The sequence below is a fragment of the Sinocyclocheilus grahami genome, unplaced genomic scaffold, assembly GCF_001515645.1.
Source record: "Sinocyclocheilus grahami isolate Dianchi unplaced genomic scaffold, SAMN03320097.WGS_v1.1 scaffold93.1, whole genome shotgun sequence".
Classification (NCBI taxonomy): domain Eukaryota; kingdom Metazoa; phylum Chordata; class Actinopteri; order Cypriniformes; family Cyprinidae; genus Sinocyclocheilus; species Sinocyclocheilus grahami.
The window spans coordinates 1,610,875-1,628,007 of record NW_015505272.1 but is presented as its reverse complement, the minus strand read 5'-3'; the positions used below and the strand labels follow the sequence as shown (position 1 = coordinate 1,628,007).

The 17,133-nt window shown below is 37.7% G+C and overlaps 1 pseudogene; it reads left to right on the top strand.

The window, feature by feature from the left end:
* The window catches only part of LOC107587548 (SMC5-SMC6 complex localization factor protein 1-like), a 29,843-nt pseudogene that overhangs the window by 3,112 nt on the left and 9,598 nt on the right, over window positions 1-17,133 (top strand).

Genomic DNA, 17,133 nt, shown 5'->3' with positions numbered 1-17,133 from the left:
TCAGTAATATATATATATTTTTATAAATTAATACTTTTATTTAGCAAAGACACATTAAATTGATAAAAAATAAATAAATTTATAATGTTACAAAAGATTTTTGTTTTAAATAAATGCTGTTGTTTTGAACTTTCTATTCATCAAAAAATCCTGAAAATATGTGGCCATGGTTTTCACAAAATATTAAGCACTGCTACTGGTTTTTCAACATTGATAAAAAGAAGAAATGTTGCTTTCGCTCAAAATCAGCATATTCAAATGATTTCTGAAGGATCATGTGACAAAGACTGGAATAATGGCTGCTAAAACACAGGAGTAAATGGTATTTTAAAATATATTAATTATTTAATATATAAATTTTTGATCAAATAAATGCAGCCTTGATGAGCATAAGAGACTTCTTTCAGAAAAATTCAAACAATCTTACTGGCCCTAAATATTTGAATGCTAAGTTTGTGAATTTTGAATGTGTCTAAAAATAAAAAAATAATTCCTATATTTATAGAATTGTTTGTGTTATTATTTGCTGTCATTAAATTATGATTGTGGATATATCAGAATTATACAGGCCATCAGCCACCTTCCTCTCTTGGTATCTGTTTTGAACACTGAAGTTTATGTAATGATCTGAACTCTTCAGAATAGATGGAATTGTTTAAAAATTTATTTTATTACAAGCGCTTGTTTTCATCTCCCTTTTTCTGGTTTGACCAGATAACCCAGTCTTTGCTCTTGCTCTCCTACTTAGGTTGATGCAAAGCCATTGTACCTCAGCATGTTTATCACAGTTCTCCACAGTATCCTGCACAGCAATCCTACCTGGGGTTCTCCTGGACACACAAAGTACTTTCTCCAGATCCTGCAGTGTCCAGAATGTAAGGGTCACTTCTTGAAACATCAGTTCAGTATGAAACTGTCAATATACCTGTCAGTAATGCCATTTTGTCTGATTTATTCAAGAGTGTGTCTAGCAAGCGAACCCACCTGTCACTCACTGCCAAGCCCACCATCCACTGAGTTGTTTTGTCTCCATTGTAACCTGCAGGAGTCCTTCCTGAGACTATTTCAGCGGGAGCTTCATGCTGCTAGCTCAGGGTGAGCACCTGAGCTCTGTTCATCACTGCTTCAATAAAAAAACTACTTTTTGATTCTGCATGAGCCCAAAGAAAAGAAGCTGCAGTATTTTTCCACCCCTCCACAAAATAAACACAGACAAAACATGTCATAAAGAATGTAGAGATAAAACACAATATGTAGCTGCTTGGAGATATGCTGATGTCTTACTGTTCACCTTGTTTTGAAGATAAAGACTGTACTATTTACATTCGGTCTGTTTTGATAGAAAGACAATGGTTAAGTAACTGCGTTAACCATAGATATTAATGCCTAGATTGTACATCAGCAACTATTCTTTATTGCCATCACATTTCTATGTATCCTCCATATTTGACAGGATGACATATTTTATATTTAATGGATAACTGAATAAACTATATTACATAAACCCGAACCTAAAATGTTGCCGGTTTCAACATAGCAGATCTGTCATTGTATCTGTAGCAGCTGTATCTACATTTTAATATTAATATATATGGCAACTCTGTCTTCCTCTCTGCAGGAGGTCACCCGGAAGCAGTCGGGTGTCTGTTCTGTACAGTACCTTCTGGAACATGTGGGAGAAGTCAACTCTGACCTCCAGGGCGGTTCAGCAACTCGGCAAGCTGCTGATCAAGACTATGGGCTTTCAACTCCACTCAGGTGTCATTCAAGTCTTCTCCTTTCATGCTAAAAATGATGGCCACTTTATGGTTTATTGAAATCTTCCGTTTTAGACATTTATGTATATTTGCATATTTGCTGGTTTCATTTTACGACGTTATTGTGTTGTGACCTAAGCTCATAAAGATAACTTCCCAGCTTAAACTAAAATTTGTCACATTACACCTGTATGCCAACAACATTATGCCAACAGATTTCCACATTAAATATACCATTTTGTAGAGACATGTCCATTCCAGATGCTTCATCAGGCGGTGCAGGCTGAGTTTACTGTGTGTTTGTGTACAGGAGTGGAGGCTGGGAATGTGGGTCACTCTGCAGGAGACTCTGTGTGTAGTGGTGGAGTTCTGGGCTCAGGAACACAGTCCGCTCAACAGCAGTCTGGTGGAGAAAGGCTTTAAAGACCTGGCAGAACACATTGCCATACTGTGCCAAGGTATCCCATAGTGCAGTGGGAAACTGGTGAAGAATCACGTTATGCACTTAAAGCTATAGTTCACCCAAAAATTAAAATTTGCTGAAAATACACTCACCCTCAGCCCATTCAATATGTAGGTGAGTTTGTTTAGATTTTGAGAAATTTAGCATTATGTCACTTGCTCGCCAATGGATCTGCAGTGTGAATGTGTGCCATCAGAATGAGAGTTCAAACAGCTGATAAAAGCATCACAATACTCAAAAGACATACATTACTTGTGTATTATTGTGATGTCTGTCATTCGTCATTCTGACGGCATCCATTCACTGCGGATCCATTTGTGTTCAAAAACAACAAAGTCATTTACATCGCACAATTGGTGGCTGACTAAATACTTTTTTTCCCCACTGTATATACATATATATAAAATTGTCATTCTAATATGCTGATTTATTAGCAGTGTTGAAACTGTTGTGCTGCTTATTTTTTGTTATTGTTATTTGTTATATGTTATTATATGTTTTGTTATTTTAGGGGGTATTTTTTGGAACCTGTGATACTTTTTTCTTTGATGAATAAAAAAGTTAAAAAGAACCGCATTTATTCCAAATAGAAATCTTTTCTAACAATACAAGTTTTTGCTATCACTTTTTATCCACTTAACACATCTTTGCTGAATAAAAGTATTAATTTCTTTAAAAAAGAAAGAAAAAATGTACTGACCCCAAACTTTTGAATAGTAGTGTATATTGTAACACAAAATTTCTAGTTTGAATAAACGCTGTTCTTTTGAACTTTTTATTCATCAAAGAATCCTGAAAAAAGTATCACAGGTCTATATATATATAAACTGCTGTTCAAAAGTTTGGGATCAGTAAGATTTTTAATGGTTTTTAAAGACACATTATGCTCATCAAGGCCGTATCTATATAGATAATTATATATATATAATTTTTTTGAGGGAATGTACATTAAAGATTTAAATAGCTTAATGGCTTTAATTACCTTCCTGTCTCCTCCTTTAGACCTACCCTGTGACATGCTGAAGGAAGTGATTCCAGCCCTTTGCTCTGCCAGACTCCGGATGTTCACATCTATAGACATAGACAAACATCTGCTGCAGCAGGGACCTGATCCTCAGCTCTGAACCACTCTGCCTGCTCCCAATTGTGAGTTTTAACTTGTGTACATGTCTGTTAACATAAACATCAAGATTTATAGCAGCTACACTTTCATTTGCAGCAAATTGCCTTCCCAGAAGTCTGCATTCATCATACAACACAACATAATACAGTGAATAGAACATTCAGTGAGAGATGGAGGAAAAAAGTTAAGATTTATTTTGCTTGTCTCTTGCCAGGTCTCAACCTACCTCAAAGCTCTGGGGATCTTGTGTGATCGAGAACCAGTCCAAACCCTGAAGGGACAGACTGACAGAATAGAGATGACTCACCCCTCTTCTAGTTGTGCCGCCCATGTGCCAGGCTCATAGTGAGTTTCAACTCTGCCGCATCTATCTGCTCTTGCTATTGTCCTCCATACTGACACTGCAGATCACAGAGCACAGGAGAAAAGCAAAAATACGTTGACTTTTTAAAAATATTTGTATATTTTCAATGAATAGACCTGGTACTAGTGTTTACTTTTGTAAGATGTTTCTCTGTAAAATCACAAGAATTAATAGGTGTCATTTTTTACATCTTTGTGCCATCAGAGCACATTTTGAGATAACCACTCTCCACTTACAACACTATAAGATCCTCTTTATGTCAGCATCCATACGTGTATGACAGAGGCAGAGAGTGCAGTAGGTGCCTTTAATTGGACAATTTTCTGCCATTATGGGGCATTAGAGGGGTTTAAGATGACTAATGGAGAGAGACAGGGTGCTGTCCTTCTCTGTTGGGGCAACCTGTGATGGCAGCAGACCACCAGCCATGTTACTAGTAGTGACATAAGGGTAATTGGGGATGTGTGTCTCTCCTACCAGCTCAATCAACTGCTGCTTATCTGCCTTTTTTCCCAACAGGATTCAACTGAGACATCATGCTTAGACAAACCATGACTGCATTTAAATGCAGCCTGAGAACTTTGTAATTGCTTTTGTGAATTGAAATAAAGATAAGATCAAATTAAATTAAATAAAATCTAAATAAAATATAACTGATGAACGTTAGAAATGTACTAAAATTACTAAAAGTAAAATAAAAGAAATTATTTATTTTTATATAAATGTGTGTATAAATGTGTGAAGATTGAATGTGAAATTATTGGAATACAAAAGTATATTTAAAAACATTTTTGTTAGGTGGGATTAATCGTGATTAATTTCAGAAACAAATTGCAATTAATTAGTTATTTTATTTAATCAATCGACAGCACTAATATATATATATATATATATATATATATAAAATAAAAAAAATAAAAACAATTCTACTGTTCCTAATATTCTGTATGTTGCTCAAAAACAAAATATATGGTGTTCAGCAGAATTTTTTTTTTTTTTTTTTTTTCCCCGGTTTAACTGCGTTAAAAGTATTTAATGCAGTTAACACAAAGCGGGACTAGGTTTGTCCACCCCACTCACAACTGCTGCTTCTCTTTTTTTTTCTTGACAAAAATTGCATTTATTTACATTTTTATATAAATGTATTTATATTTAGTTTTATATGTATACAAAAACGACAAGCATATAACTACAATTATAAAAATGTTAACTCAAATGAAAAATGAAAGTTAATTAAATACTATGAATGATATTAATACATACATCAACACATTTCTTTTCTACAATATACCAGTAAAAAAAACGACTTATGTTTATATTTCTGGGAAATAATAATACTAATTATATAATTCTTAATTGAACAAATTTTCATTTAAGTTACTTTTTGTTGCTTTTACAAAAGTCCACTTTGGCATGATAGCTTGGAATAATACAGCTGTAAGTTCATAAACACATTATTGCTGGAAGACACTGGCATATAGAAAACGTTTGGCTACTGATTTGCTTGTAACATTCAGCCCTTTCTTTCTGGATATTTTAGGACAGCAGTGGGCACAGGAAGAACATTGTGTCCTCACTCACAGACTTGAACACTGCACACAATGATGTTTACTCCTCACTAATAGGAAACTAAATGACCATGTGTCTGTGAGAATGTGGATGTTTGTACTGTTCTGGTGTGTTAGATTGTGCCTTGGTTCTGAACAATCCAATTGCTAGGGAAGAAGACACTCTTGCTGAAAAAGGAAGCACAAGCCTTTATTCCTCTGATAGCACTGTCCTTTATGGCCTCTTACAGCCTGACTCTAGTAATCTTCTCTAGCTATTTGCGGTATATTTTAAAATGTGTTTTTTGAGCATCTTCTTCAGTCAATCAAACCCTTGCAAGAATTTATTAGAAAATACTCTGCACTCACCCTCATATTGCAGCTAAATTTCCTTATCTGTAATTTGGGCAAGTTAGTCCACTCTGTGACCATCTTGGCAACAGTTCTGGACATCTTTTGTCTATGTAGGTAGTAGTTTTAGTAACATCTTTAATCATAAGTAAAATCTGATAAATTATCATACATTTAGCTTCTTTAAGCTTCTTTTTTTTTCTTTGTAAGAACTACACAGTGTTAAGTATAACTGATGAAGATTTATTTATTTAATTGTAAGTTTTGAAAATCATAAGCACTATTACAAAGTTAGTGCTTATTATAAGCACTATTACAAAGCCTATTCTTTCAGGAAAGTGAATATATCAGGGATTTCCAGGTCTGGAAAAGTCATGACATTTTCTGTAGTGAATATGATTTTTTGTTTTATGGTTTTGCTGTGCTCTAAAATATTGCATCAGCTAGATTAAAGTATTTTGCCTGCAAGCCAGCATTGAGGGGGTTATTGGAGACATTTTTGCATTATAAAGTATAATCATTTTAATCTATTAAAGGGGTCATATGATGCGATTTCAAGTTTTCCTTTCTCTTTGGAGTGTTAAAAATCTCTTGGTGCATAAAGAAGATCTGTAAAGTTGCAAAGACTAAAGTCTCAAATCCAAAGAGATATTCTTTATAAAAGTTAAAGAGTCAACCACGCCTGCCTAAAACGGCTCGTTCTAACACGCCCCCACATATCTACGTCACTATGTGGAAATATTAGCATAATGCCACCCAAATGTGCACGCAAAGAAAGAAGACGTGGTTTCAGGAACAGCAGTAGTGTTGATGCAGCCATGTCAGGGAGACGCTGTGTGTTTCAGTGGGAAAGCAAAATCACTTTATTTGGCCTTCCGGAAGTAGATGCAATTAGGAATCATTGGTTAAGATTTATTTACATCAGAACAGCACAACCCAGATGTTCGAATTTGTGCAACGCATTTTATGGACGACAGTTTTTTGAACCTAGAAGAGTACAAGGCTGGCTGTGCACAAAGGCTATTTCTAAAAAAAAAAAAAAAAGGTCAATTCCGACTTTGCGATGACAATCTGGTGCTTCTGAATCAGTGACTGCAAGTATGTTTTGTTATCAGTTTAAGTATTTGCTATTGACTGTTCAAATGCGGAGTTTTGTGCAGTGCAGAGTAACGCGTTTTGTGTGTGTGTGTGTGTGAGGGGAACAGGGTCACATCACAGGAGAGTGAACTGTCTGTCAGAAATCATAGCACGTCAGCTGTCTTAACCGCGGCTTGTGTACTGCATCATCACTGTGTCTGTCACGCGACTCTGTTGCTCTTTCAGGCTTGAACTGATGGTAAAACTAACGACATTATTAACTGTCTTGATATTTACTTTGAAAGCTGACGCTCGCGATTATGGTAAGGGGCGTTGCATTTCCGACGCGTGCTTGTGGTGTTCGGCCAATCACAATGCTCTGGGTCAGCTGGCCAATCAGAGCAGACTGCGCTTGTCAAAGGAGGGGGCTTTGTTGAAAACGACGCGTTTGAGAGAGGCGGGGCATAGATGACCTACAATAATGTGCAGTATTTGAAAAATAATGTGTTTTTTGAACATTAAAGCATGTCAACATATTCTGTTACACAAAATACACAAAATAATGATCTTTAAAATAGCATCATATGACCCCTTTAATAAAGAAAAATAAGTTAATACCTATCATACAGTTGAAATCCACCTTATTCTCTAATAGATAGATAGATAGACGATTGATTGATTGATTTTCTTTTGCATATGACTATCCCTCCATCAGTCTGAGATTGTCTTTTTTCAGCTTTTCAGTCTTAGTCAACACTTGAGCAGACAGCCAACACACTTCACCCAACCAGAACATCAGCTGCAATCCTGCCTACATCACTGTAGCTCTTATAGTGCCATTTAGTGACAGTTTTTTAAACACTGGCCAGGGACTGCATCCTGGGAGAGCTCCACGGGGGGTTTGGATAGCTGTCTCCTCAGATAAAAGGATTCAGTAAGTACAGCTAGCGTTCAGGCTGGCTGATAGTTGCTACAGGCGATGCACTTAGATGCCAGTCCCTCAACTCCATCCTGCGGTAGTGTGAAAATGTCGGGACAGTGATATAATGATGTTTGTAGACACAAGCAGCGGCATAAGGTGGGAAGTATTTAGTGAACTTTATGGTAGCATCTCACCGCTCTGTGTTTTAAGAGAGATTAGTCTTGGAAGTTTTAAATATTGCAGGCTTTTTTCCAGCACTCCAGTCCTCTTGCTATGGATAAATTCTTAATTTAACCATATTTATGAGCAGTTTCATGATGTGCTGATGTTGGCATACATGACAGATCTTATCTATTCACCCACAAGCTCTGTGAACTATTGTCCCTTCAAAAACATGTGGCTTGATGTCTCAATCTGTCTGTTAAATGTTACTGTGTGTTCTTTTCAGAGCTGTGAAAGACTCAGCAGGCGGCTCAGATTCAGGGCGAGAGACTGTCTCGAGAGGTTACCACAGAGTCAATGCTACAGGTAAGAGCTGCTACGAGTTAGTGTCTGCTTGCATGCCATAGAGACGCAGAGCATTCATTCATTATCACTCAAAAAAACTATGATCTGTCTGTCTGTCTGTCTCTCTGTCTGTCTATTTATTGTTCTATCAGTCTGTCTACCATTCTTTCTCTTTCTGTCATTGTTTGTCTGTCTATCTGTCATTTTATATTTATGTCTGTCAAATTCCAATTCAAAATTGCTATATTGACATGACTAATCTATCTATCTATTGTTCTTTCTGTCATTTTCTATCTATCTATCTGTCATTTTCTATCTATCTATCTATCTATCTGTCTATCTGTCTGTCTGTCTGTCGGTCGTTTTATCTATCTGTCTGTCTGTCTGTCTGTCTGTCTCTGTCTGTCATTTATCTATCTTTCTATCTGTCTATATCAGTTCTGTAGTGCATTCAGCTAGGTCAAAAGCTCTCAACAGAGCCTCTCTTTATAACCTCAGGCAACAGCATTTGCATTCCACATGCTTTTTACGCTCCCTCCATCCTTTGGTGAGGAAGAGGTGGAAAATACATAAAAATCAGGTGACACACACACAAACTTGTCAGATCTTGCTTGTCAGATCCCCCATTTAAGAATATTAAACACTGCAATTAGGATTCTGCTGTGAGGAAGGAGAGGGGAAGAGGGGGCGAGCGAGAGAAAGACACAGGTAGCCAGGCCTGGAAGTTTCTGTAATTAGGAGGTTGGCACTCCGTGTGAACCCACCAAGGTGTCAACGCTCATCTTTCCCCTTCCACCTGATCAGAAAGACCCCCACGCCAGAGCAGGTAGCGGGGGAGGGCAAGGAGAGAGAGACAGCTCTGCTTTCAGGAGACTCAAGGCTGCTGCTCCCTGCCTTGTGTTGTTTTTGCACTACGTGCTCCCTATACTGATGTGTAGCGCATCAATTTTTGATGAAGCATCCGCAGGCTCTCAACTGTAGATTTCTGTAGGTAGACTGCAGTGTTTTTCACAAGGTGTGCAGGTCCATGGTGCCTTGTTAACTTCACCCTGAGCTGTCTGTCTGCTCAATACTCTTCATTGTGTCTTATGGCTACAGTTAATTATGCTATAAGCACATTGGTAATGATCTTGGGGTAAAGCACAGATTGTGATATCAGGATGATTTCTTTCTTTATAATATGTATATTCAGTTGTGCCCTTTGTAGGATCTTTAGGATGTTTAGCCATTACATTTCCTTATAATGCATTCTTACTCTTTAAAGAACTGGCATAACAGATGTTTACATACAGTTTTGGACACTTTATTCTTAGCCACAATGTAGGAATTTCAATGTATTATATACAAAATATAATACCAATCAGAACTAAAATCTGTAAACACATTATACTTTTTGTAAAATGTTTTGCTGTGTTTGAGCTATGTTAAATAGTTTTGTTGTTTTATAACAGTGCATTTTTAATTGTGGTTAATTGTGAAACTTTGTTAAGGGGCCAGCGGTTTTTACAAAATACAAAGTGATAACTTTAATTGTCATAAATAAATTGACATAACAATAATAGCAGTTGGGGCAATTAGGGCAATTGGAGCACTCCAGTTCTCTGGCTATGTATATTGTCTTAATTTAACCATATTTATGAGCAGTTTCATGATGTGCTGATGTTAGTATACATGACAGAGCCTATCTGTTCACCCACAAGCTCTATTGGTTCTTAATATGTTGTGTAGCCCTACTGAGAATCAGTGAACTCTTGCAGCCTTTTATGAATGAGTCCCTCACTAGAATGGCAAAGATGAATCTTAAACCAGGACTTTTCAAAAAGGACAAAAGTACTTTCATGTTAATTGAGTTGTTATATTGTATTATTTAAAAATGTATCACGTTACAGAGCTCAGGGCAGTGATAAATAAAAAATGCCATTTTTGATGCACAAAATTAGCACAAAATTAAAAAAAGATTAGCAACTGCAAGTGGTGTGTAAAACTAAAATAAATATCTTTGACCCAGTTATTATTGGCCTCTTTCAGTTCTTGTTCACAATCCCATAAACTAAACCTCTTATAACTCCTAAAACTAAAGGATGTTGCTTAAACTTAAAAGTGGTCAAATTGAAAATGCATCCTGTCATCACAGTGTTCAAAATGCACTTTTGTGACAAATGGCCCGTTATTTAAACCATTAGCCAACCTGCACCAGAGCTGTCATGCCAGATGTCACAAACCACGCAAGAAAGTACTCTCTACAAGAAAAAAATAAATAAAAACAACAACCGCAAATGCTACACACATTTCACAATTTACAGAAAAGGACAGGATGGATTTATCCTCTTCGAGCTTGTAAATGCTGAGTATGCAATTACGCCTATAATGGAAGCGTTGTGTCCAAATTGGAGCCATTAAAGTGATTTAACAGAGGGAAGATTGGGCCTGGCATTTCTGAGACTGTGTACACATGGGGAGTTAAGAAATGTTTAATCACTGGGTTTTAGGGCCTATTAGGGTGTGAAAAAAGGGCTAGTGTGAGCCAGAACTTGCCATGGTGCTGAGGCACTCATTAAGTCATACTTTTATTGCATTCTGTTTTATTTCTTCATAATACCCTGCTAATTATTTTCGTTGATTTTGGGTTGCGAGTCTTTGTGATCTTGCTTTCATGTACTTTGACACATGAGTTAGGGGCTTGTTGTTGCCTACCCTGTTGTTCCTTCCTTTGAAACAGAGAGAGGTTATTATAGATATGTGCTATGTATTTATATATTTCTTTCATCTTAGTTTTTGAAGTTCTGTCATTGATTTAGTTTAGTCTGAAACATTCCGTTCGTGTGTTGTTTGTCAGAACCTGTTTACACCTGATACTAATATCCGTCTCTGGTGATCTGACGACTAGTGGTCTCCCAACACACTGTGTCTCAGATGGGTTTTCTGTAACCACTTATGATCAGATTTTTAGGAGAGAGTCTCTGTGTCACTATGCACTGTTACCGCATGATGAAAAATGATAGAAAAATGTCTAGTTATTTCTAGACATCTTTGAATTTAATTGAAAGTTAAAAGAATCCATCTTTGTCAGCAGGATTCTTGGGAGAAAAAAAAAGTGAATTTTTGTAAAACAAATAAACTTTGTTTTACAACATTTGGTTTTGTTCTTGGAGTCCATCAGTCCAAAATGGGTATAGCAAGTCTCCAGTGCCCATGATTCCACGACTTCCGCATCTTTCTTCTTTATACCATGACAGACGTCACTCTGTAGTCACAGTCATATCAGCCTTATCTGGTCATTTACGTTTTCTTCTAACCTAATTTTCTCTGTTTGATCTGGCTTAAAGGGGCTTCTTGAAAACGCACCCAATGTATTGATGTGAAAGAGGATGCAGCTTCTCCCTTTTTCCCTGCCACAAGAAGAAAGAAGACTGTCTGCTTTATTTCCCCCTCCTCTTCCCCGCTGCCTCTCTCCGCTTTGGCTCTTTTAGCACGCCGGGTTTTATCTAGCCGGCCAAGGCTGCAGAGAAATGGGCACCCTGGTGAGACCCAGTAAAGCATTTATTAGCAGCTTTGCACAGCGGCATTATAATGGCAGCCGCAGAGGCACTCAAGTTTGGCCTTTTACTTTCTTGTGAAGTTCAGCCACACATGAAAAAAGGAAGCAGCCCACCCTCTAATATATTCTTGATTTGATATCGTATCGGGAGAGCGAGGGATGAAGGCTGCCTTACAAAGGGAGCAGGCAGAAGGAAACTGTAAATAAAAGTCCTTGGAGGCTTTTGTGTCTAGCTGTTGTAGTTTGCAAAAGTGAGAATCACGTGTTCTCATTCGTACTGCCCAGTGGAGCTTTTGAACTCTGGCTTTTTGAAAAATCCCGTCAGAGGCTTTGTGTATGGGCTCTGTACCATAACTTTCCCCGGCTGAACAATACCGGACTGCCAGGAAGCCTTTTCCCACAATCGCCTTCAACTTGGGGTGCTAGTGTAAGTAAAGAATTCCCACTGTCCGGAAAAAAGGGGAATAGCGACAAAGAGAGCGGATGAGCGCCTTTCTTTGCTCTCTCTCTCTCCGCTTCCTGTCCTGTTTTTTCAGGGTCAGCCCCTTTTATCTGTTTCATTTTTACATTTTCCATATCGTTTCGGTGTGTGCCCGTTTAGTCGTTTTAATTTCGAGCACAGAAAACCTTAAATAAGCGGTTACGGGACTGTGAGGGCAGTTGGCAGGATGCACCCTGATTTTGGATGTTGCCCACTTCTCTTATTCACTTGCCCTTTCTCTCTCTCTCTCTCTCTTTCTCTCTTCTCCATCCATGTGTAGGCGAGACACTCCTTCATCGAGCCTGCAAGAGGAACCAGGTGGAGACGTTGCTTCGTATCCTCAGCGTGCCTGTAACGGACGTCAACATTAAAGGTAGGTTTCTATATTCCTCCCCTGCCCTCAGTAGAATCGTCCCATTTCTTCTGTTTTACTTTTTTGTGTGCTAAACCGTTAATTCATATGAAGGAAAGCGTACGTCACACGTCTAACGTTTTAGATCAAATGTAAGGGTGTGTCTGGTAGGCTCGAACACTGTTTTAGGCTCGGTTTACTATCGTGGCATCAAGCTAATTTTGTGCATGCCTTTCGCTTTCCGATCTTGTTTTGAAATCTTAATGTAATCATGGTTATTTTTGCCATATACCTTGATGAAAATTCCGCTTGTATTGTTTTATACAATGTTGCGCTGTTTTTTTGTTTTTTTTGTAAGGTGTCTTTCACTCAAAAAGGGATTTCTTTGAAAATGCCATTTTAGAATGAGTATGTTTGCACAATTATGTAATGACATACAGATTGTTTACAATTGAGGCCTCTTTGCTAAAAAAATATTTGTATTTATTTTTTAGTTTTTCCAGTGTTCCGCTATTTTTGTAGTTTTATTTCACTTGAAAAGACTACAGTGTGAATCTTAAACTTGAATTTGTATGAAAATTACTAGCAAACAATTGCATTTTAGAATCAGTATGTTTGTGGTGTTATGTAATGATGTACAGAAATGTTTGCGTTTGAGGCCTCTTTGTTTAAAAAAATGCAGTGTTTTTTTATTTATTTATTTAACAATGTTGCATTTTGTTTTTGTTTGTTTTTTTCACACACAAAAAACAGCATTAAAAACAGCAACTTTTTTTCAGTCAGTTTGTTTACGCAATTTTAGTATAACGTACAGAAATGTTTACAATTGAGGCCGATTTGCTAAAATAAATTCAAATAGTTGATGTTTTGTTTACCTTTATTGTTATCGTAACTCTAATTTCAACAAATGCATTCTATATTTTATAATATACTGGACAAAAAAAAGTTTAATAATTTACTTTACCATTAATGTAGCAATGTCATAGCGAATAGTTGGTTTTTAATGTTAGAAAAACACAATGGAGAGAAGCAGTACCTTTTAAGATGAGGCATTTTGTTATATATTCTGACAATTAATTTAAATTCTTATTTATATACAATTATATGGCAAGAATTAAAAGTACCTATTATGCATTTGCCAATTATACCGATTTATTTGCTTTCTGACATCAGCGAATAGTTTTTAATAAAGGATATAATATGCATAAAATTTTATGTATGTATAGTTTTTTTGTTTAATTTATCATATGTAGGCACCAAAATCTTCACAGTATTTTTTTTTTTGCGTCACTGTTTGTAGATCACGCTGGTTGGACGCCCCTTCATGAAGCCTGTAACCATGGCAGCACAGAGTGTGTGAAGGCCCTGCTCCAGCACTGCCCCAACCTGCAGCTGGGCAGTCAGGTCCAGGGAGTCAGTCCGCTACACGATGCCCTTCTGAACCAACACACGCACATCGCCAAGATGCTGCCAAGGCGCGGCGGTGAGTGCCCAACATACACGTATATACATTCTGAGATCAGACCTTCAGAAGACAACGCATACAAACACGTATATATACACACACAATGCATGAAGATTCATACTGTGAATACAGATCTTCTTCACATAAGAGGGCTGAAAACATGAGAGCGCATGCACACAGTCGCGCTCGCATAAACGTAAACCCTTCAACTGCAACTTTAAAGAAGCTGTTGAATTTCAAAAAAGTGATGAGTTCACTTGTTCCTCCTGGTTCAGTCTCTCACGAGTCTCTTATCCAGTCACAATCAAACAGGCCCTTCTATGGGAGCCTGACTCGTATTGAATACCATATTATACCGTATTACTTCAAAACATGTTCAGATTCCGATTCCTTTGAGAATGCTGAATTTATGGAGTCATATGGAAGTGCCTCTCTTACTGGAATAAATAAAGAGAAAACAGTTTCTGTTTCCATGTGTGATGTCAGTATAAACAAACTGATGAGTGAAAGCGGCAGAAAGTCAGATTACAGCGGCATTACATGTGTAAACAAACAAGTGCTTTGTAGAAATCTGTTAAATCCAGGCCTCTCCTGTGGCTTAACAGTCGAGTTCTACCACACACACATAGTGTCGTCTTCTGCCATTCAGGGTTCAAGCTTTTTTACGTTCTTTCCTCTATAAAAACCATCCATCTGCAGGAATAACCCATCGGCGTGGATGACGCTGTTAGCATCCTCCAGAAGAGATTAGACAAGTCAGGTCTGCGGCTCTCGTGAAATTCACATGCTGGTTTTTCACGGGGGAAATCTGTCAGAACAGAAATGTTTTGGCGCGCCTGGCTGTTTGCGTGCCACATGCAATCGATGTTTGCGAGCTTTTAAGCGAGCGCGACATGTGTCAATGCGGTAAGCGCGGGATGACTTGACGACGGGGAGGGACTTGAGGAGAGACAAAATGAGACGGGCTCCTGGTTTCCCACACGCCTTACTGTCTCTCTCTCTCTCTCTCTCTCTCTCTCTCTCTCTCTCGCTTCTCCATTTTGACTAATTATAGTTAATTTGATTCATTCCCTATTAGCTCATGTAGATATTCTGGCCTCAAAAAGTAAATTAGATTGGGATTGTTTGGTCCCGGTGAGAAGGTTTTTTTTTTTTCTCCTCTCTCATTTTTCTTCTTGCTGACTGAGATTGGCCCTATACCAATGCATGAAAAGAGGTCAAGAAAAGATGCTCTTTTTTTTTCATGAAATTAGAATTGTGATGTGTCTGGGAAACAGACAGCCCACGAGATCCCTCATAAGACATGGAGGTGCACACACACTCAACCTGAGGACTGATCCCTGCCATTTGGCATCTTAGTCACAGATGATCATGTAGATTTAGTTTAAATAGTTGACTTATGTCCATGAGCTTTATTTTTTATAGAAATCAAGATTCTAGCTAAAAATATAAATTCATGTATAATTGATTTAATTCACCATTTTTAATCATTTTGCCTGATGGTCCTCCTATGTGACAAATTATTTTAAAAAAAAATAATAATAATAACAAATTTTGTTTTACACATCATTCCCACGGCAATAGAAAGTAAATACAGATTTTACAAAATCATGGAAAAGTGGACATTGGATGTAGGTTTTTCTCAACTATGAATTTTTAATGGACTTTAAATTGTCCTATATTTATTTATTTATCCATCCCTTGTCTATTTTTATTTATCCCTTGTCTATCAATTGCTAGACAAAAAGTCATGGAAAATCATTTTTTAAAGGGATAGTGAACCCAAACTGAAAAATCCTATCATTTACTCGCATGTTGTTCCAAACCTGTATGAGAAGATATTTTGAAGAATGTAGGAAACTAAACAGTTGCTGGTCCCCACTGACTTCCATAGTACTTTTTAAAGGGGGTCCCTTTAAAAAGCATGGAACTCTTATGAACAATAAAATTAGTATTAAATATTACTAGGTAATTATTTTAGATAAATTTTAGTGCCCGTTTATATAAGATGCCTAGAATTAAAATAGTTTCCCTTTATGAGTCGGGTTCACAAAGTCGCTCATTATCAATAGGTCATTATTATTGAATATAGAAAACAATTTAATAAATCATACAGAAATAAAGGAAAAGATTCAGACCAAATGTTGGCGTTCAAGTAAATGTACTTTCTTCACAACATGTTGGCATATTTCTGGAATAAAAAGGACAGGCATATGCACATGAAACATTCACCTCGCTCTCACTGTTGCTCTCTGCTTTCAAGGTCATTCAACTCTTACATTGTGCAAAACACGGCTTTCTTAATCCCAGCATTTTCAGCATGAAATAATAATGAATGTTAGTGGATGGGTGGGTGAGAGGGTGAAAGACAAGTTCCTCCTCCTCCTGCCCATGGGTACTGGCATGTTAACCATGCCATGGCCGAGGGCAGGGATGGGTGTCATCAGCTTGCCTAACCCAAGGCTGCCAGCTCAAACCTCCCCCCAACACACACACACAGACACATTGTAAGCGTGGTGGAGCGTAATTTCACTCAACCATTTCCTGATTGGAATTGCGTGTGGCTTCCAGCACCCAGCAGCTGTCATCAGCTTGCCTAACCCAAGGCTGCCAGCTCAAACCTCCCCCCAACACACACACACACAGACACATTGTAAGCGTGGTGGAGCGTAATTTCACTCAACCATTTCCTGATTGGAATTGCGTGTGGCTTCCAGCACCCAGCAGATTGTATCCAAAGAATAGCAGAGCGAATAACGGCCATGAAAGAGCCTTCGAGTTACTGCCATGGCCTTCGAATCTTAATGGCATGATGGTTGCTATGAATACAGTTCTGTTTTCAGGACTGGAATGGATTAAGGCTTGCTGGCATGACTCGGGCTCTCTCGTACGAGGGTCAGCATCTAACAGATTGTTCTGCTCAGTCCTATTCACAATGTACAGGAAAGAACTATCACTTTAAACCGAATGGAGGTTTCCTGTAAGTGCTCAGCATCGCCTTTGATGAGATCCTGATGCAGGTCTGATGTCATTTATGTAGCCGTGTGTGCTTGGAGAGCATCAAGTTATTAGTATGAGAAAATTTTGCATGTATTTCAGAATGACTTAGTATTTAGTTTTTCCCCCTTTTACTCTAAATCTTATTTATTTGCATGCTTAATTTAGATTTTCAGTATTATCTCAAAC